This window comes from Thermobia domestica, chromosome 4, assembly GCF_964235325.1.
Source record: "Thermobia domestica chromosome 4, izTheDome1.hap1.1, whole genome shotgun sequence".
NCBI lineage: Eukaryota > Metazoa > Arthropoda > Insecta > Zygentoma > Lepismatidae > Thermobia > Thermobia domestica.
In genome coordinates, this window is record NC_137457.1 from 186169900 (window position 1) to 186194238 (window position 24339).

Below are 24339 nucleotides of genomic sequence, written 5' to 3' on the forward strand. Positions count from 1 at the left end.
TTTCTTTTGCTCTTATTTTTCTGTACATTTTACATGACCAACTTCAAACAGCTAGCTACGGTAGCGCGCGAATACTGAAACCCTTGCGAGAGGAATAAATGCTGCCGTCTCTTCTTCTTTGCAAATTAGAAGTTACGAGGAAGAAGAATAGTAGTAATGTAAATCAGGAACAGTTAAAAATGATGAGGTAGCCTCAATTTGAAGAACGTTTCGTGATACTTTCCTCATTGACGACGGTCTCTATAACTTGCTTTTGAATTAAAGAAGGAAATCTCGAGTAAGTTATTGTGACACTCATAAGGAACGTCTTCTAATACGAGCATTAGTAGTTTGTATAGTCTTACATGCAACGATTTTAACTAGCTAAATGTTTAGAAGAAAGGTTAAGTGAAGCGGTAGGTAAGTGGTTGGCGTATTGAATTTCTGTTCTCCCGGCATGATTGAAACTTTTTCAAAGATTTCAATTTCAGTTACAATACATACTCATTGTGACAAAAAGGATCTTCTCTCTTTCTCAAAGAAAAATATGTTGGAATGAGAAGAATTGGAGAAGATCTCTCAATGAAGGCAATCATTTGCTAACTTATTTCAGCAGTTGTTAATGATTTGATGTTTTCAGCTACTTTCAAGCATTTTCTGATTCATGGGTGGTCAGTACTTTTATTTCCTTAAACAAGCAGTATATAAAAATAATACATTGCATACACGGCAATATTAATATATGGTGTTCTTTCGCAAACACAATCCGAACCATAGAGCTTCATCTTAGATTGGAGAACTGTTTCGTTAGTCACCTACTTTAATATTTTACCTGGATAAACCCTGCATCAGGGCTACGAACAGCTATTAGTGCCGAGGAAAGTTACGTGTAACTTAGGTTGCATCTGTCTAGGCATTCCCACAACTGGAAAAGATCTATACACCAAATAATTGAATTAGAGCACTTAGGGGAAAGTACTTTTGTGGCTGGGTGTACATATACGTTGTGGTATTTTAATAATAATAACAATAACGTACATGTAAAAACCCGCGAAGATGTTCCTGTTGTGATCCACTTCAAACAGAGACTGTAATTCTACATGTGTGATGCACGAGACAGATTCTGGTAGAGGGTTCTTAAAAATAAGGTTTGTGTTACTTGATATACATTGTAGATGGAATTCCTCAACATAAATCCGAAACCTTTTGGCCTTGCGTATCCATCAAATCAACGGTTGGATCAAATCCCAACATCGCACTAACACTTGGTGATAATGCAATGTCTACATTGTGTCTTTATGAATACATCGAGTAAAACAGGTATTACTTTCACGAATGTAGAAACTGTGTAAATTTGTGAATCTGTTGTATGTAATAACTTATCAACTCTGAAATATCAGTATAATAACGTATAGGAATAGTTGCAAAGAAAATTTCATCACTGATGGTAGGTTTGTGAAAAGAATATTATTTTGTTCATTAATATTTAAAATTGAATGAGGATAATGAATCTCAACAATAGTCATTTCCCACTTTTCCATTCTTTGATGAAGTTTAGAGTATGTATGTTAAAATGCTGTCAAGAAAATAGTCCATAGAATTATTACTGGGAAGCGTAACATAAAAATCTCCATTAAGTTCCATTGTACTTTTTGATCTTCTTTAGGGATGATAGAGGTATCCAGAAACCGAAAAAGAAGAGTATAATTTGCAATGAACAAGTTGCCATTTTCTGCTACTTTTTTTCTTTTGTATATGATTTTATCTGGGTAAATGTTTTTGATAACCTCGCAGGTTGTAATTCTTTTCTATAGAATAATAATTTTTTGGGAAATGTTCGCAGGTGACTTTTTAATGCTTGAATGATAACCTTCTTTCTAAGATTTCACAGGAAAAACTAATACATACACATAGTTATATGGTTGATACTTTGTGAAATACTTCCAAATTGTTTCTTTTATAGTTCTTTTAAAACGTTCTACAATACTATCCTTAACAGCAAGGCTTTATTTGGAATATGATTTATTTTGTTTAACTTCAAGTACTTTGGTATTGTTTCATTCTTAAAGTAACTTCCTTTATTTGTTCAGAATGTATTTGGTTTTCTGTTTTTGAAAACAATTCTTAACGTTTTTAAGAGATCATTTGTACTTTTAGATTTTACTGACAGAGCCCAGGCATATGAACTGATCTTAGATACTTAGGTAAACTTGATCTTCTTTAGGGATGATAAAGGCACCAGAAACCGAAAAAGAAGAGTATAATTCGCAATGAACAATTTGCCGTTTTCTGCTATTTTTTCTTTTGTATATCATTTTATCTGGGTAAATGATTTTGATAACCTCGCAGGTTGTAATTCTTTTCTATAGAATAATAAATCTTTTGAGAAATGTTCGCAGGTGACTTTTTAATGCTTGAATGATAACCTTCATTCTAAGATTTCACAGGAAAAAGTAATACATACACATAGTTATTTGTTTGATACTTTGTGAAATGCTTCCAAATTGTTTCTTTTATAGTTATTTTAAAACGATCTACCATACCATCATTAACAGCAAGGTTTTATTGGCAATATGATTTATTTTGTTTTTCTTCAAGTACTTTGGTATTGTTTTATTCTTAAAGTCACTTTCTTTATTTGTTCAGAATGTATTTGGTTTTCTGTTTTTGAAAACAATTCTTAACGTTTTTAAGACATCATTTGTACTTTTAGATTTTACTGACAGAGCCCAGGCATATGAACTGAACACTTCTATCACTGTACGAATATAACGATATACATCATTAAATTTATGAGACTCAGTAATATCACTTTAACACTCGTCCTCAATGTTACTCAACAGAGAGAACTCTTTTAAAACAATGGCATACTGGTTTGTGTAATGTATATGTTGATTGCTTCAGTAACCACTTTCTTATACAATGTATGGGAATTCTCTTCTTTGTAGCCATCCAAAATTTTTAGCAGTTGAAAACGAAGCAGTGTATGAAGGGTGTATTAAATTTTGTTTACTTCTTGTTTTAGGTCACCATTTTGACCATACTATCGTTTACATCCACGTATCCATTTCCGTATATCAGATACTGTCTTTCTCTTTTCTTTTTTCTTCTTCTTCTTCTTGCGGCAAGTGATTTAAGGGCTTTCGATTATGCTTGACGATTATGCTACTGGTGATGCTTTTCTTAGTCGTAAAATATATGGCAAACGTTCTGGATTTCCAATAAGATTTGTTGTGTTATTAGTTGATAAATTAATCCAAATTTTTCCTATTAAGGTGGATTTGTGTGTTTGCGTGGTCACGACACATCACAAATTAAATATAAAATGTGAGGTTCATCTAGTTTATCACGGTCGATGAAAGAGTTTGTTTATTTACTCAGGGAATTTTAACATCATGTATCATCCTATGCAGTAGTAATTCAGCTATTTTACGAAGCATTTTGGGTATGGATAACAATATTTTTGTTCTACTTCTGCCTTATCTGATTATGTTGACGTAGTCAAAAGTAACACAGGTTCTTGTTGTTTTCATACTTCATGTAAATATTAATTCCATTTTTCTTCATAACAAAGAGAGTGTAAATATAAAAAAAATTTTCGTTTTGTTGATCGAAATTTGAGTCGGGTCTGATGATGATGATGATGGTTGTATACTATTAAGAATTTCAAGTGGAACTAAAATCATGTTCTTTGATTGTTCCACTTCACTAACGAAATAGTAAACCTGATAATGCACCACTTAAAATAGGAGCTAATAATGCCGGTAAGAATCCACCCTCTTGCACTAATAAATACTTCTTACTTTTTTTGGATTGAGGTTCATTTTTTCACAAGATGTCATAACGTCCTCTTGAATCGCTTTAATCTTGCTTTCTGCGTCTTTGTAAGAGGTACATTCCCTTTTATTTCATTGTAACAACATTCGCTAATATTACGAATCACTGAAGTGTCTGCATTTGCCACTATACCTTTACGTGAACTAGGATTTGATTTGCACAAGGCATGAAGAAGATCCTCGTGTTTTAGTCTTCTAGACATAATAATAGAAAGAAGGAAAGGATTTAAATCTAGCATTACATACACATCACTGTTATTTCTTCTATCTCGTTCGAACATAAACGTAATTATAAATATTATGAGGAAACATATATGTTTGAATACGAATTTCATTTGTCGTATCCTGTTTTAAATTAATAAATAAACATCCATATATAAAACTTTGTTGCCTCGTTGAAACATTTGTAAAAATTTTGGATTCTCAGGAGTTAGCTGACAACTGATATGTTTAAGATTTATGTCTTGGATTTTTAGGTAATTCAAGCTAAGAAGAATTCAAACGCATGCCTCTGCTTCCTTCTCCCTGTTGAAATACGTCGTGTGTAATAAAGATTACACTACTATTTCTATGATGCGAACCCCTTGTAAAAAATCAACAATATTACGGTTCACTTCACACATATGGTCATCAATAATAATAAGTTGAGGTTCAGTTTCAGGTAGAAAGTCTTATGCTTGAAGCAATCCTTCAATAAATTGTACTTTAATAGAAATTTCTCTCTTTCTATTTTTCCGTTTTCCATAGTTCCAATAAGTATTGCGGAACAATGTATTAACAATACGTAATCAATTAGACAGTAATCGTTGAGTTGAGTTGATTTTGAGTTTAACGTCCCGTTCAGCAGCGAGGCTATATGAGACGTGGACCTACTGATTAACGTGGAATCCGAACCACATGAGCTCCCTCCGGGAATCGAACCCGGGTCTCCCGCGCCAAAGGCGCGTACGCTAACCGCTTAGCCACGGAGGAGCTCTAGACAGTAATCGTATTATCACATCAAATTTTTATTCACCCGCTTGGTCCTGCAACAACACATGAGAAGGAATGTTCCCAATTCGTATGCATGTTAAAGAGTATGCTAATTTTCTCTTGAACCGTATATTTATAAATGTTCATATAAAATTTCTCTTCTACATCTTCTGTTGCTAAGAGTGTATTCATAATGAAAAGTATAATATGAGTTTGGGATTCTACGTCGTTTTATGTAATTCACCTTATACACATTTGTTTGGGGCATGCCGAAGATAGTTTGATCTTACCTGCGGCAATTTTCTCTCATTTGAAATTTTGACTTCGATGGGACGAGATTCTCCTTCTTCTTCTTCCTCATCTTCATTATCTGCTATCATTTTCTTCACTACATCAAAATTTAAGGGTATTGAAGGCTTAAAAATTAATGAAAATCCTCATATTTTACATACCTGATACTCTTTATTCATACATGGGCGAAAATTAATTCTTGGGTTTAGCTGATACATATTTTGAGATATATGCATCTTTACTAGATTCTAGTAATTCATTTGTCAAGTCATCTACAAAGTGACCAGTTGGAACTGTATTTTCACCAGGCTTTTGGGTATAAATTACTGAATCATTATTAAAATGCAATACTCTTACTTGTAGCTTTTGCACAATTCTACTCCAGCTTCTGCTGTTCTGTATGCGGCTATGGCAACGTTTACTGTTGCTAATGAAACAGGGACTTTATCTGTGTTCCCAATACACATATAACATATCATCATTTACTGGAAATATTATGTACGTTTATATCACGTGATATTAACTTATCATATAATTCCTCGGGATCATTAATGATCCTTATATGTCCCCTGTTCTCACATTCACTATATTTACTATTAATATTTCTATGTTCTTTTAACTTACCTATTTTAATAAAAACTGCAAGTGATAACATATATTGCATTCACCGGAGGACGAACCACTGAACACATTCATACTCTATCCACTATCAATCACAATTGAAGTTTTCCATTCATATAAGAGATTTCATCACAGAAACAGGTGAATATCTTCGACAAAAATATGCCATAACATGAATCGTATCTTTATTCTATGAAATCTGTGAACTGAATACTTTTTCATGTCATTCAGGCAAAAGAAGTTGTTTTCAACCATTAGTCGTCATCGTTCAATTTTTAACCGTGTCTTTAAATATTCAGGGCTGTATTATCGTCATATATTATCCACAATCAATTATGTCTGTGACCTCAAGGCCATACTAATGTACACTTACGTATTCAAACTATTCGTTAACATAAGCTGATCCGGTGAACTCTACAAAAGTGACTTTGAGCAGTATTCATAGCAACATAAACTTTTTTCAATCGTGACGTGTTTCGAAAAATATCTCATAATTCATCACGGCATCATCCTATAGTATAGTATCATAAATTTTGATAATGTAGTTCTTCAAATAACAACTTACACGTGGAACACAAGGCCACAGGAGGCTTGGATATATGAATTCTCATCTAACGCAGTCAAAACGTATGAAATACTGTAGGAAGCTTCGATTACTAATTATCTCAGCTTCAGTTCATAGCCGACGCTGGATGTCGTCGAAAATAACGAACGTTTCACTCAAGACCTGGGAAAATCATGGTTCATCTTGTTAATACATGCGTCTAAGGAGAATAAACCCAAGGCTAAATTTCTTTGCTACTCCTGCTGCAGTTCGTCCAATAACAAATGTCACGTGGAATCCGAAATCACTTCAACGCGAATATTCGAATTCTCAACCTACGTTTTAAAAATATCATGACATGCGATATTATCCTTAGCAAGTAAGACCAATTCGATGAAAAAACAAATTTCATACTTTCGGATAACAAAAACTATTCCCATGGTATACAGGTCCAGGTCCACTTCCCATGAGAACTTCCGGGATTAGACAATTAGAGGCGGCTCTAACAGTATGTACGCGGGTCCTAGCACCTAGCAACACTCACTACTCTTATCCGGGGCTAAGGGTCAAAGGCCAAATCCCTCCCAAGTGAGTTTGTAATACTGCAGGACCTTGTGAAAAACCGCTCCTTATCCTAGAACTTTATTTCCTGAAACAGAAATTGACAAAACGCCACCCTGAGTAAATCCAAAATTATAGTTAATAATCTAAATTAAGAGCAAGAGTGAAAAAGTTCTAAATTAATCGTTGCTGCCCAAGTACACCATATGAAAACTAATAAGTTACATTCTACTCCGGATGTGGTATCTATTACAGAATCGAACCTAGTTCCAAAAAGTGAACAGAATGATTTAGAAAATATAGTAAATGAAATCGAGTTGAGTACTGGAAACGAAAATAACTATTTTTTCTCATGATCCTGAGAGGCTAGGCACAATTCATTGTCCAGTACAATATAAATCGTCTGAGATTCATCTCCAATATGTCCTAGAACAGCATGAACTGGATCCTCTTTACGCAAAAATTAGTAATGAAACTACAGATGCTAACATAAACGTAGAATATATTTATGTTAATATTGACGTGAAACCCAAGGTTTCGAAGAATAGAAAGTCAAAACATGAGTAAAATAATTGATTCCATTTCCTCGAGACAGAGTAGAGATAACGCAATTATAAGCCAAGTTAAAGAAAACGTTAGGAACGAAATTCCCACAAATACTAATAACTTTTGTTCGACCCTAGTTTAAAAACATGAAAACAATTTTAAACTAAGTATTAGTTTTGAATCGACAAGACCAAAGTGTCGATAAACCATGTAAAATTTTTCAAGCAGATCCTTCAAATTTGAGCAGAATCTTCGCCTTACAGACATTGTGATACGAATATTTTGAATATAGATACAAACTGAAGCCTTGCCAATGAGAGTTGTAAACGCACAAAAAAAATTCTTGTTTTCCTAAAACGTTATTGAAATAGACAAGATAAAAGGCTTTTCTGTCTCGCCCATCGCAGATTCACCTCATTGAGTTTGACAAGAACATCTCTTTGGAACAGAAATTATCGCACCTAGGAGACATAGAAGGTTTACTTAGTAGAGTTAAGAGAGTCAGATGGTAAAATAACGACGTTAATAGTATAGATTCAGGGGATGAAGAATATCTGAAAAAAGAGTGATTCACCTATGAATTATAACAGTTAGAAGAAGAAGAAGACTATCTTTCGTAAGGGAAACAAAGGATCCACCTGTTAGCAGTCCACACTTAACGACTGTAGCACCTTTAACCTATTAGACGCCGGTCTTTGTAGAAAAGCTTGACGATATTCTCACCTACCCTTACTGGAGTGCAAAGATCGCTTCTACCGGCGACAGAACGATCCAAGACCTTCTACCTAACAACAAAATCGATTTCGACATCACTTCTTTCTCTGCCAGAAGAGTTTGTTTCCAAAAGTAATGAAGATAACGACACTACTCCTGTCCACCCTGATAGTCAGATGGATATATAAAGTGAAATAGAAAAAGAAAATGATAGTGATTGTTTGAGTGAGATTGGGGTATTCGTAAATATACAAAGAATATTTAATATTGCCGGATATAACTATTAAATTGTCATTTTTGTAGATAATGAAATGGAAATCTCATCTTCCTTCCTGCCCATCAAAGTGTATCTAGCATGCAAAATGTGGATATTACAAATATAATTTACCTTCTTTAAATAATATTTTATCTTTTACAATTAATAAAGCTTAGTGATAGCCAATGTATCTATCACTGAAAAACGATAAAATAATAAAAAAAAAGCAAGATCATTCACAAGTGGTTCTTAGTTATCCTCTTAGTAATATAATTTCCAAACAAATATAGGGGTCAATGAGTTAGAGACTGCAGACGTTAGTGAGAAAACTGAATTAGCTAGAGTGTAAGAGTTTGAGTGGTCTAATGATTTTTTCAAGCTTGCTCACGTCGAGTCCGGAGAACGCCTTCTAAGTATGAAAAATGAAAGTTTTCAAATACTAATCATACATCATAAAGTTACAGTCAAGAATAATCGATCACATTTTCTCAAGAAACTACTACTGATACAAGGCATAATATACGAAATTTAAAATCCTAGGTAGGGATTGAAACTAGTCCTATAAGTTGGCCGCCCTCTTCGTCAAGCTTTTCAGAAACTCGTGCTTCAAATTCACTACTGCGCGAGATGACTTACTTTTTTCTCCACCAGATGGCTCTAACCAAATGTTAGTAGTACTGCACAACTTAGAGAATTTAGGATCTATCTTAATGTAAAGCACGCCCTTTTGTGCTTGTAGATATGAGTCTGTACAAAATTTCTTGAATGCATACAATATGGTATTTAAAATAAATGACTGGACTGACACAGAAGTAAGAGTTTACTTTCCTATCGGCCTCAAGGGCATAGCATATCATGGGCTTTTTGTGGATGTAGCCCACACTCTAAGAGGAGCTATTCTGAAGTGAAGTATAAAAGAAAACCCGATTTCTCGGATACCGCTTCTCTTGGCGACTCTGCTTTTGCGTTGACAAATGCATTGACGAATCCATTTGTCCCGGTTTCATCGTTTGCAGCTTTATTATAAGTGCCAAAAATCATTCTATCACTACTAGAAGAAGACAGTCTTAAACTTAATCATAACAACTGTTATTTTCCCTATGGAAAAGCCTTAGAGCTCGGATATGTTTCTGGTAACGGAGTCATTCGTTTAGACTCTGCTAAAGTTGAAGTTATTTGAAAAGTATTTTAGCATACAACAGTTAAAGATATCAGAAAGCTTATCGGACTTTGTTCGGTGTACTGATCTTTGTACCAGAATTTTATATATATTAAATCTTCTTACAGATGTAATTGAAGAAAACATTAATTTTAATTCGGAGAGACAGAATTAGCTGCTTGGGAAATTCTAGAGGAACGTTTCATATTTGCCCGAAACTTGCTATTTTCCCCAGAGAAAAATGTGATCGTTTATTCAGACGCTAGCACAGACGGCCTCGGAAGTTGCATTACCAAGTTAAGGAAAATAATAAGGCCATACAACAACATATTTCTTGAAATCATTCAGTCAATCATTTAATTACGGTAGGTCAGAATTACAAGCACTTTGAATGGCAAAACTATATTACATTTCCATCTTCTACTCGTACGCCAATCCTTTATAGAGGGAACATATGCCTGTAGAATTTGTTATCTCAAAAAATTTAAAAATTTTAAAATCTAGGCTTGTGCATTGGCGACACTCTTACAGAAGTTCCAGTTTACTATTGAACTTGTAAGCCACAGAAACGATGTTACAGCCGATTTATTTTTATCAAGAGGGAGTTTAGATTTGTCTTTGCGAATACATTTCGGTTGAAGTTACATATACATATTATTTATGGTAGAGTATCATATCCATTTCGCCGTGCTGCTACCTTTGTGCAACATGAAGGTACCTACAGTTTCTAAGAACATTGCCGATGAGCTGCTCATACGGTCTGGCGTACCAAAAACAATATAGCAGATCAAGGCAAAATCTTTTGTTTGATGCCTGAATATAACGACCTCCTTGGCATCCAATATGTTCGAAGGACAGCGCTCAAACCGCACGGATTGTCCGAGCAATTTTATTCTCTCAATTCTATTTTTTTTTTCAAAAATACACAGCAAAACAATTGACATGATGGACAGATTATGTACGGTTATGTCCATAATCATAAAATGTATCCACCTATTAGGAAATACTCTTCTTATGATATTGTGTGCGGTCAACAAACTGTGTTTGTTGATGTTCAGTATCAAAATGAAATTTATGTTCATTAAAAAATTGCAATGTAAAAAGTTAAAAAAAACAGTAATGTTTAATAAGCCAATATGCTCAAGAGCCTATGACACTAGCACAACATCTCGCGAAATTAGGAATAGATCAGAATTGACAGCCGATTAAACTAACGAGTCTTGACTTAGTCTTGTACAGAGACTATTTCCCAAAGAAGGATATAAATCCTATAATGGACCTTATTACTTACGAAATATATCACAAACGAAAGCTTGTATAATTGAATTTTTCACGAATCCAAGTAAAACACAGAGAGTAACGATTGAAAAATTGAAAGAAATATTACAACCGAAATTCGTTACGTACTGGTGACACAAGCAGTGATAATGACGAGAATTAAGTAACCTCATAATCATTTGGAATCAATATGTAGACGCCTTGACCATGATGAACGAACCTATTTTTTCACCTGCTCGAAGGCTACTACGCACGAATTAAGCCTTAGTAGGACTTCCCAATTCATAGTTATGTATGTTTCCCAACTGTAACTTTTTTTTTGCTACTTTGATGCCGGAAAATCTTCAGCAGCTAACAAGTGTGAGTGTGATAAGACAACAAAGATAGTATGGAAAAGAGTAAACAACATTTATCAAGTTGGACCCCTTTTCGTGAAATTAAAATGCTCAACCTCCAAAATCTTAGTTAGTAAAAATTGAAAGATCAGATTTAACTTCTCGTCTAGATGATTTTATAAGTTTAACTATTAACACTCAAAGTTATAAATGAAAATCCGTACGGTGTATGAACTTAGTGACGCTTATGAGAAAATTACATAAATGAACCTTAATGCCTGTACTTAAGCTAGAAGTCCAAAGATAAGTTAGTGATAAGTAAAATAGTTTTCTCGATTATTTTGTTACCTAATCTAGCATTAAATTTTTGTTTCTCTACATTTTCGATGGTAATATGAAAAAGTGATTAGCAAAATGTGCTTTCGTTCAAAGTAACAATCTCCTGTAGTGGAGGAGCTGAAAATATTGGTTACTCATGGAAAAGCCGTAAGTCTTATTTAAAGTTCATGCAAAGAATTTTCTTCTGTTTGCTTGAATTTCCTCTTTGCCAATCAATTGACAACTAACGCGACTACTTGTAACCATATGGTCCAGCTCATCGAATATTAATGAAGAAAATTTTAACTTTTTAAGTAAACCTCGTATAAAAGCACTTTTAATTTTTTTCTCTCAACAAACAAACGAATAGATATGTGTGTGTGTGTGTGTGGTCTGTGACGGAAATCTTGGTAAACCATCTCGTCTCTCCAAATAAGGTGCTAAAATTCAGCACAGGGAGCAAACTTCGTCTAAAAAAGTTCGTGCCTATCGGATGTCATAGTTATTTTTGGCTTTTACATCACCAGGCTGTATTGTGAACCTGTCCGGTGCGTAAAAACGCGAGAAAAATTAAGAACGGGAGAAAAGTTAAGTTAGTCTGACGATTGTTTCTGCCGCAACAGCAGCAGGTAACCAAAATGTCGGCTCCAAATGGGCAGACGAATAACATTGCGCGAACTATGGTACATTTATAATGCAGTTAACTCTAGTGTTGACCGCATCAAAATATAAATGGTGCAACGATGAACCAATGGAAATTATATGGTGCGTTGATGATAGTAAAAATGTTGCCTCCGAAAGAAAGATTAAAATCTAAGCATTCCTTCGTAATAGTTACTTTTAAAATCGTCTTGACGACTAGGAGTAACAGCACAATAAAAAAACTTCAAGACCACCCAAAAGAAGATAAATGGAAAGTGAGGGACTTCACCCCGAACCATAAGGACATCACATTAGAACCACCAGAAATAATTTTCCTCCAGCATCAAAGTGAGTGAAAAGTGACAGTGCAAAATTGCGGAAACCAACAATGTAGTGAAATACAACCGGTAACCCGCAATACCGCGCCTTCCGCGACTGTAATAATAATAATTGTGCCAAGTGTTAAATTTTATTCAATTATTCAATTATTCAAATTAAAGTGCCAAAATGTAATGTAATATGTGTTTGTGCAGTTTCAGTATTGTTTATTAAAGTAAAAGGTGAAATTTCGCATATCGTTTATCAAAATAATTATTATAGTATAAATTTATATTTTTCTAGGTTAACAAATAACCCAATATATTTGTTTTTCTGTAAAGTTAACTAATGCCTATACAACATAATAATTATTGCATTATTAAATTTTATCGGCATTGAGAATACGATTAAAATCAGCTTTTATGTCGATTTGCCAGACGGTACTGACCCGAACTCTGAACCGTGTTGTACAGTGGCTAAATGGTCGGCTTTAGCAAAAGGTCCAAATTGTTATTAAAGTCTAAACTAGACGCTCAAAACATAGAGGATCAAATTCCAAACTATTGTAAATGCCTAAGCACTCCTGGAGAACTGCAGGACACGAACCACATACACTTATAAAATGGCTCCAGCGTGAAGAGGAACATTTGGTAAAATTGCATAAAGGCAACGCTAATTGTAGTTTTTAAAAGATAAATTGTAGTGCCTTTGTAGTGTTATTTAATTTATTATTTTGGCATTAGCAAATTAATCAACATGTGCGTAAATAGAGAAAGAGTTTTGTATGAAATATGGACGATATGTAAAGAAACAGAGTATTTAAAAGTAGAGAGTCAGTTCAGATATAGAAAAGACTCATTTACATTGTTAGAAGTCCAGAATACTGTAAAAAGTAGACGAGGAAGTCTGTGAAATTCGTAAAAGTGCTAAACAAGAAATTGAAAAATCTCTTTCGGAAAGGCACATAGAATATAGGGCTAATATTGAAAATAAAATTGTCGCTAAAATGCATGAATTAAGTGAATATGATCCAGGAAATAATGTTCTAGGATAAGGAGCGGTTTTCCACATGACCCTGCATTAGTACAAACTCTTGGATTTGGCCTTTGACCCTTTGCCCCGGCTTAGAGTAGTGAGTGTTGCTAGTTGCTAGGACCCGCGTACATACTGTTAGTGCCGCCTGTATTTGACTAATCCCGGAAGTTCTCATGTGAAGTGGACCTGGACCTGTATACCATGGGAATAGTTTTTGTTACCCGACTGTATGAAATTTGTTTCTTCATCGAATTGGTCTTACTTGCTAAGGATAATATCGCATGTAGGTTGAGCATTTTTAAAACGTAGGTTGAGAATTCGTATATTCGCGTTGAACTGATTTCGGATTCCACGGGAAATTTGTTATTGGGCGAACTGCAGCAGGAGCAGCAAAGAAATTTAGCCTTGGGTTTATTCTCCTTAGACGCATGTATAAACAAGATGAACCGTGACTTTCCCAGGCCTTGAGTGAAACGTTCGTTATTTTGGACGCCATCCAGCGTCGGCTATGAACTGAAGCTGAGATAATTAGTAATCAAAGCTTCCTACAATAGTTCATAACGTTTTGACTCCGTTAGATGAGAATTCGTATATCCAAGTCTCCTGTGGCCTTGTGTTCGACGTAAAAGTTGTTATTTGAAGAACTACATTATCAAAATTTATGATACTATACTATAGGATGATGCCGTGATGAATTATGAGATATTTTTCGAAACACGTCACGATTGAAAAAAGTTTATGTTGCTATGACTACTGCTCAAAGTCACTTTTGTAGAGTGCACCGGATCAGCTTATGTTAACAAATAGTTTGAATACGTGAGTGTAAATTAGTATGGCCCTGAGGTCACAGGCGTAATTGATTTTGGATAACGTATGACGATGATACAGCCCTGAATATTTAAGGAAGCGGTTAAAAATTGAACGATAACGACTAATGGATAAAATCACTTTTTTTGCCTGAATGACATGAAAAAGTATTCAGTTCATAGATATCATAGAATAAAGATACGATTCATGTTATGACATATTTTTGTCCAAGATATTCACGTGTTTCTGTGATGAAATTTTGTATATGACTAGAAAAGATCAATTGTGATTGATAGTGGATAGAGTATGAATGTGTTCTGTGGTTTGTCCTCCGGTAAATGCAATATATGTTATCACTTGCAGTTTTTATTAAAATAGATAAGTTAAAAGAACATAGAAATAATAATATTAAATATAGTGAATGTGAGAAGAGGGGACATGTAAGGATCATTAATGACACCAAGGAATTATATGATATGTTAACGTGATATAAACGTATATAATATTTCCAGTAAATGATGATATGTTATATGTGTGTTAGGAACACAGATAAAGCCCTTGTTTCATTAGCAACAGTAAACGTTGCCATAGCCGCATACAGAACAGCAGAAGCTGGAGTAGAATTGTGCAAAAGCTACAAGCATTTTAATAATGACTCAGCAATTTATACTTAAAAGCCTGGTGAAAATACTGTTTCAACTGGTCACTTTGTAGATGATTTGGCAATTGAATTACTAGAATATGGTAAAGAGACATATATCTCAAAATATGTACCAACTGAACCCAGGAATTATTTTTCACCCGTGTACGAATAAAGAGTATCAGGTATGTAAAATATGAGGATTTTCATTAATTTTTAAGTCTTCAATACACTTAAATTTTGATGTAGTGAAGAAAATGATAGCAGATAATGAAGATGAGGAGAAGAAGAAGGAGAATCTCGTCCCACCGATTTCAAAATTTCAAATGAGAGAAAATTGCCGCAGGTAAGATCATACTATCTTCGGCATGCCCCAAACAAATGTGTATAAGATGAATTACATATTTAGAATTACATACGTAGAATCCCAAACTAATATTATACTTTTCATTATGGATACACTCTTAGCAACAGAAGATGTAGAAGAGAAATTTTATATGAACATATATAAATATACAGTTCAAGAGAAAATTAGCATACTCTTTAACATGCATACGACGTGGGAACATTCCTTCTCATGTATTGTTGCAGGACCAAGCGGGTGAATAAAAATTTGATGTGATAATACGATTACTGTCTAATTGATTACGTATTGTTAATACATTGTTCCGCAATGCTTATTGGAACTATGGAAAACGGAAAAATAGAAAGAGAGAAATTTCTATTAAAGTACAATTTATTGAAGGATTGCTTCAAACATAAGACTTTCTACCTGAAACTGAACCTCAACTTATTATTATTGATGACCATATGTGTGAAGTGAACCGTAATATTGCTGATTTTTTACAAGGGGTTCGCATCATAGAAATAGTAGTGTAATCTTTATTATACACTACGTATTTCAACATGGAGAAGGAAGCTGAGACATGCGTTTGAATGCCTTGTGCAAAGCAAATCCTAGTTCACGTAAAGCTATAGTGACAAAGACACTTCAGTGATTCGTAATATTAGCGAATGTTGTTACAATGAAATAAAAGGGAATGTACCTCTTACAAAGACGCAGAAAGCAAGATTAAAGCGATACAAAAAGACGTTATGACATCTTGTGAAAAAATGAACCTCAATCCAAAAAAAGTAAGAAGCATTTATTAGTGCAAGAGGGTGGATTCTTACCGATATTATTAGCTAGTATTTTAGGTGGTGCATTATCAGTTTTACTATTTCGTTAGTGAAGTGGAACAATCAAAGGACATGATTTTAGTTCCACTTGAAATTCGTATACAACCATAATCATCATCATCAGACCCGACTCAAATTTCGATCAACAAAACTAAAACATTTTACATTTATCCTCTCTTTGTGATGAAGAAAAATGGAATTAATAATATAATGTTCTTCAAAAAATATTTACATTAAGTATGATAACAACAGGAACCTGTGACACTTGTGACTACGTAAACATAATCAGATAAGGCAGAAGTAGAAGAAAAATACTTTTATCTATACCCAAAATGTTTCGTAAAACAACTGAATTACTACTGCGTAGGATTATAGATGATGTTAATATTCCGTGAGAAAATATAGAAACTCTTTCATCGACCGTGATAAACTAGAAGAACCTCACATTTTAGTTTGCGATGTGTCATGACCACGGAAACACACAAATCCGCCTGTATAGGAAAAATATGGTTTAATTTATCTTCTAATAACACAACAAAAACTTGTTGGATATCCAAAACGTTTGTCATATAATTTACGACTAACAAAAGCATCACCAGTAGCATAATCGTCAAACATAACCGAAAGCCCTGAAATCACTTGCAGAAGAAGAAGAAGAGGAAGAAGAAGAAGAAGTAAAAGAAGAAGAAGAAAAAGGGAGACACAGTATCTGCTATACGGAAAAGAATACGTGAATGTAAACGCCAGTATGGTCAAAATGGTAACCCAAAACAAGTAGTTAAACAAAATTTGATATAACCCTTCATATAAGGCTTCGTTTTCAACTTTGGATTCAACTTTCAATTTTGGATGGCTACAAAGAAGGTAATTCCCATACATTGTATAAGAAAGTGGTTACTGAAGAAATCAATATATACATTACACAAACCAGTACGCCATTGTTTTAATAGAGTTTTCTGTGTAGTGAGTAACATTGAGGACGAGTGTTAAAGTGATATTACTGAGTCTCATAAATTTAATGACGTATATCGTTATATTCTTACAGTGATAGAAGTGTTCAGTTCATATGCCTGGGCTCTGTCAGTAAAATCTGAAAGTACAAATGATGTCTTAAAAGCGTTAAGAATTGTTTTCAAAGAAAGAAAACCAAATACATTCTGAACAAATAAAGGAAGTTACTTTAAGAATGAAACAATACCAAAGTACTTGAAATTAAACAAAATAAATCATATTCCAAATAAAGCCTTGCTGTTAAGGATAGTATTGTAGAACGTTTTAAAAGAACTATAAAAGAAACAATTTGGAAGTATTTCACAAAGTATCAACCATATAACTATGTGTATGTATTAGTTTTTCCTGTGAAATCTTAGAAAGAAGGTTATCATTCAAGCATTAAAAAGCCACCTGCGAACATTTCCCAAAAAATTATTATTCTATAGAAAAGAATTACAACCTGCGAGGTTATCAAAAACATCTACCCAGATAAAATCATATACAAAAGAAAAAAAGTAGCAGAAAATGGCAACTTGTTCATTGCAAATTATACTCTTCTTTTTCGGTTTCTGGATACCTCTATCATCCCTAAAGAAGATCAAGAAGTACAATGGAACTTAATGGAGATTTTTATGTTACGCTTCCCAGTAATAATTCTATGGACTATTTTCTTGACAGCATTTTAACATACATACTCTAAACTTCATCAAAGAATGGAAAAGTGGGAAATGACTATTGTTGAGATTCATTATCCTCATTCAATTTTAAATATTAATGAACAAAATAATATTCTTTTTACAAACCTACCATCAGTGATGAAATTTTCTTTGCAACTATTCCTATACGTTATTATACTGATATTTCAGAGTTGATAAGTTATTACATACAATAGATTCACAAATTTACACAGTTTCTACATTCGTGAAAGTAATACCTGTTTTACTCGATGTATTCATAAAGACACAATGTAGACATTGCATTATCACCAAGTGTTAGTGCGATGTTGGGATTTGATCCAACCGTTGATTTGATGGATACGCAAGGCCAAAAGGTTTTGGATTTATGTTGAGGAATTCCATCAACAATGTATATCAAGTAACACAAACCTTATTTTTAAGAACCCTCTACCATCATCTGTCTCGTGCATCACACATGTAGAATTACAGTCTCTGTTTGAAGTGGATCACAACAGGAACATCATCGCGGGTTTTTACATGTACATTATTGTTATTATTATTAAAATACCACAACGTATATGTACACCGAGCCACAAAAGTATTTTCCCCTAAGTGCTCTAATTCAATTATTTGGTGTCCAGATCTTTTCCAGTTGTGAGAATGCCTATACAGATGCAACCTAAGTTACACGTAACTTTCCTCGGCACTGATAGCTGTTCGTAGCCCTGATGCAGGTGTTTATCCAGGTAAAATATTAAAGTAGGTGACTAACGAATCAGTTCTCCATTCTAAGATCAAGCTCTATGGTTCGGATCGTGTTTTCGAAAGAACACCATATATTTATATTTAAATTGCCGTGTATGTAATGTATTATTCTTCATGTGTGCTGTTCCTATTGTATATGGAGTAAGATAATTTTGTTATAAAATGTGAACCTTCTAGCGCGGGGAGCTTCCCTGGGAAGCCAATGGTACCCTTGCCAAAACTGGTTACGGCCCGGTTTCTTGACAATATTTGTTTTCGTAATCGTAATGTATTGTAATTGTAATTTTAAGCTTACATTACAAATTTTATGATTGTTTTTCTCACAACTTTATGGGTGGATTGCCCTGTGCTCTAATTGCTCCATATAATAAAGAAGCTTCATCAATTATTATAAAGCACATGGTAAGCGTATATAAGTATATGATACGAAGCACTGTATTTTCTGTTGATTTTGGTTGAGTTGATTTTGGATTTAACGTTCCTTTCAGCAGCGAGGCTATGAGAAACATTTATCCACCTGATGCCGTAAACGTCAATATGAAAACGATCTGAAGAATTCCCGCTAATGTTTCACTGTCGGCAGTTTTTCGTCGAGTTGAAACAGAAAGTCGCTTCGGGGTGTTGAAGTTACCACCCGGTAGCAGCGAGAAGTTAGTTTTTGTCCGCGCTCCTTCGATTCTTCGCGGAGGATCGCGAAGGGAACAACACGAACTATTGCCAGTCATATGCATATGGTTATTATTATCTTTCCTGACGAATTGTTCGTAAAGTGAGCTCCGGGTGTAAAGAAAAATTTCTGCCTCATGATCATGATATGAAAAATTTTGAGTGCGGTACTTGTATGAATTTAGATGGCAACTATCGTCGATCATTAGAAAGTGAGTATGGGAGGACTATGAAATAAAGTAAATAGACACGCGTCATTTTCTTATAAAATTACGTGGCAAACTCATTTTATCTTATCGCACACAGTTATCGTCTTATATATACGGTTAAAAGAGCATTCTTATTGACCAAATTGAAACGATCTCAACGATTTATTCCTTTACAACCAATGTCATCTTCATTGCCTCCGTGGCAATGTCGGAAGAACATCCGCCCAGTAATCATAAGGTTAGTGGTTCGAGCAGCTTCCTGGGAACTTTTTGTACTTTTTTAGTCTTTTTAGTCACTTTAATGTAAACAAATCTTTTATATAGGCAATTTATCGTTTTGGGGGAGTAGAGTTGTGGTTCATTGGCGTTTTGTCGCGTCAGAAGATGCTGAATACAATGCAGTGAGCAGAGAGGACCTGTGGGTCAAAGTACTTCATAGTCAGTGGTGGGTCACGGATGTTGGTGCGCCGTAGTGGGTCACATGCTTCTTGACTCACAGACCCACTCAGAGAACTCCATCAATTTGATACATTGACCCACTCCAACTCTGGATTTCACACCACATAGAATATGGAAGATCAAAACTTGCATGTTCACCATATTTTATTTTTTTACTTCAGGCAAGGGAAGAACGCCCTAATAGTGTTTATGCTTTTTACTGTTTTTAAAGCGTTAATGGAAATAATGTAAAAGCGAGTAAAACGCGTCAAAATAGGAAACAAGGTTCTATGGAAGTTTCGTTAAATTAATTAATCAAAAAATAATTAAGTGGCCTGAAATACCAGATTTTAATCAATATAAGTATCTGTCCAATACCGTGCCGTGAAAAATCAGAGTCCGAGGAGAGAACATAAAGCAGCCCCTCCGTGCAAATGGGTTTTTAATTTAAACTTGACTTCTCTGGAATATTCCTTTGGCATAGTACTTTACTATTTTGTCATGACAAATCATAAAGTTGCAGCACTATTACACTGAAATCGTATAAGTGTGTAATTACTGAATTCACTGCAGTTCCATTTTATTCTTCTCCCAGAACAGTGATTTCTTAGAATAGTGTCTTATAATCTACAAAACTGATACTTTGATATACACTAACATGGAAATATTCAATATCTCTGGGTGTAAGAGTTGAGACAGCTTCCTTTACAGGTGAAATGCCAACAACACAAAATTACATCATCCGTATCAACCTTCATAACTGTCTGGCAAGTAACGTGTTTGGACAAGAATTGGTGAACACATAAGGGCTAAAGATGTCCTTACTACTGTAGTATGGAACAAAAATTAATTCCAAGGAATTGTTCCTACATGTACACAAATTACAAATAGTGTTCGACCATACAATAGGGATCGCTAATCAAGAGATTCATCCTATTTAAGATGTCACCTCACCTCTCTACTTACAAGAAGAGCGAAACAAACTGCTTCACTGTTATCAGCTAACAAAACTTTATATTTCATTCCTGGTCATAAAACGATAATTGTACCTATTGATCCATAAACGTAATAATGTCATTGCGATTACTTGCAAACCTAAGAAACATCTGACATACTCCATATGTTTTCTGTTCCTATGAATTCCTTCGACTATGTTACTTTTTCTTTCCATTTTGGCAATAATAATAATTATTATTATTATAACAATTTTAAAGGAATATCTTAATTACAATACCAATTACATAAACATTATCTTACCATTCACAAAAATTACTAATTACCACGACGAGATTTCAACTCAAGTAGCTGCAACAAAAGTTTCCTGCTTTCAAATTTTTTAAACAAATCGCCCCAACTGGAGTATGATTCACCACTAGCACCTCATATCCTTTCGACATATTCCTAACGCTAAAGATACACGAACACAGAAATACTGAGGGCAATTAAACTTTCCACCTTGCTCTTCAGAGGAGTTCGAATTCATAGTGGATTGACAATCATGATTAGAAGCCGAACGCCCGGGATCACTCGGCCAGTGTCACCGGCTCAATTTACCACAAACTCCTCATATGAATAAAAGAAAATAAACTAGCAGGTATGGAACATAAACATAGAACTGTCTGTATCTACACGTGCTGATACAATTAAAAGAATGTGAAAATAATTTCTGCCGTCTTTTCCCCTTTGGAAATTAAATGTAAATTGGGACCATCCCTGGAACCGATGACCAGCGCCGAAACTTAGATTCGTTTCTGGGGGCAGAAATATTAATAAGCTTATTTGGGCACCTGCAAAAAGTTGATTTTCTAATTATTGGGCCCCTTCTCTCCAAATTTCTCTCAATTTTTTGCCCCCCGGAGCCTGTGTTCCCTCCCGCACGGCAATGCCTGCAGTTCCATTAATGACTCTCTGGGCCCATTCCATACATGACAAAATTATTGAGGGGACAATATTGATAAATCTGAAAGCTATACGAATAAATATTACTGAAATGGATCCAAAATTCATTTTTGTTCTATTTACCTTTTGTATACTGTTTTGTTCATGTAATATAGCGAATCTAATTGATGCTTCAATTCTAATTTCATGTTCGTATCCCACATGGAGTAAGAAAATGTTGCCTCAAAATGGGCTCGAACGGCGGGGATCTTGTCTGGTAGGTACTAGCCCTCCACAAGTTACCTCTTTTACGATGACGGAGGCTCAACCTGAAGAACATTTATTATATTTTCCTCATTGGGCAACGTCTAATCAACTTGTTTTTGCGTTAAACAAAGAAATCCAAGTAAGTCATTAAGACACAAAAGTTGCTTCTATTTTCTTATATACATATTTGTATTTATGTTATATTTGAGTATCTTGTTCACATTTTTTATGAAAAGACTTTAACTAGCTTTAACTAGATATTAGTTTGGGTGGAAGTTTAAACGGCGCGGTAGGTTAGTGCTTAGTGCATAGAACTTCTATTTGGCGGACCTTCGTCCAAATCCTGGCCAGGCTGAAACTTTTTCAAGTGTTTCGGTTTGTTTTTCAATTTCAATGAATACTCAGTTTGACAAGCAAGATCTTGTCTCCTAAAGAAAGAAAACTATGTTTGAATGAGGAGAATTGGAAAAGGTTTCTCTATGGAGGCAATCATTTACAAAGTTATTTTCAGCAGTTGTTCTAGATTTGATATTTTCAGCTACTTTCAAGCATTTTCTTATTCATATGTGATTAGTGTTTTCATTTCTTTGAACATACAAGTTATAATGAAAAATGCATTACATACACAGCAATATTGAGATTAACATATAATATTCATTGGACAACACGCTCTGAACCAGAGAGATTGATTTCAGAATGGAGAAATGTTTCGTGCGTCCTCTACTCACAAGTATACTTCCATACAGACTTGGCTCATTGCTACCAACTGCTGTCATTGCTGAGAAAAGTTACGTGTAAATTGGGTTCCATCTGTCTATGCGTTTTCACAATTGCAAAAGACCTGGATCTCAAATAATGGAATTAGAGCACTTAGGGAGAGATACTTTTGTGGCTGGGTGTACATGTATTATTTTTATACATAATGTCATCTACACTAGAACTATTACTCTCGCTTTAAACAAATTCTTTATTTCTAAATCATTACATTGGAATATTTGCAGCCAACGAATTACCATCATATGTTACGGTACCATCAGCTATAATCACAAATACAAATCCATCCAGTAAAACCAATACACATTGGGTATCCTTTTATATTAATACTGATGGATGTCCCGACTATTTCGATACATTTGGACTTTCTCCATATGTAATGCAACTCATTCACTTTCTACGTAGGAATTATCATTATTTTAAGTTTAATAGTAAACGAATTCAAAGTGTAAAATCGTAATCAAGTGGACATTATTCATTCCTATTTTATGCTTTAAAGCAATTGTTCATACCTATTTTATGCAAAGGCACCAGCAAGCGGTTTTTAATATATATTATTTTCCTGGCGAATTGTTAGGAGCTAAGGGGCCATTCATTTCATTCATTTCACTCAGTTTACCTGTTGTCAGCACCTAATAATTAATGCTGGACAAGGCATTCATCATTGTGAAATGTTTCTTGTGGCTTGTTATCGTTTCATTTATTTTGAGAAGGTGTGGCTTAACCACAGCCAAAGAAAAAAAACATACAAAACAAAAAATCAACGGAAAACAAAACAAACCCAAGTGGAAACAAAAGAAACAAACAAACAAAAGAAAAAAGAAAATTCCTTGTATATTAAATGCTTCGTGTCAGTGCTCGACTCTAGTCCTTCGTCTTTCGTCGTTCTGTTCTTGCCTGTTTTGTCAATGTCTCGACATTTGGCTTCCTCTTCTTTTTTTCTATTCTGGGCGTTATTTTTCACCTGTATCTTAATGGTTTTCCCTGTATGTTTTATATTGTTTATTGTTTCACTTCACTGGTTATTCACCTGCAATGTTAACACTATTTCACTATTTACACGTCTTTCCACTTATATTGCTCCTTATATTTTTCACCTGTATGATTATTTTAAATTTTCTTTTATGCTCAAACCGGAGAAAATTTGCTTTCATTTACCACTACACAACACCACACTATAATATACTACATAACACTGCACTAAGAATATCATCCACTAAGCACACATATTTCAAACACTGTTATTACACTTATTTTTCCATTCGGTCGTGGTACTAGGCTGGTCCACTGAACGATAATTGGGGCCCAAGATTCACTCGGAGAACTTAGTGTGTCTCTTGGTCCGAAGTATCCCACCTTGTCGTCATATATATGTTCTCAGCACCAATACCTCGAGACGTTCCAGTCACCATCACACACACACACATGCTCCTAGTGCATCCGGAGTTCCTTCCAGTGGTTTACTACGGCGCTGCACCAGGCTCCTTAACTCTGTTCCTCGGCCAGTGCGGTGGTTCCTGCACTTCCTGGAGTAATCTCCGGTCCGCAGGATCTGTTCACTCACACACTTCACTTCCACTCTTCCCAATCATTATTGCTTTAGGTTTTATCTTCTTGATCGTATATCTTAGTCTGCGTAGA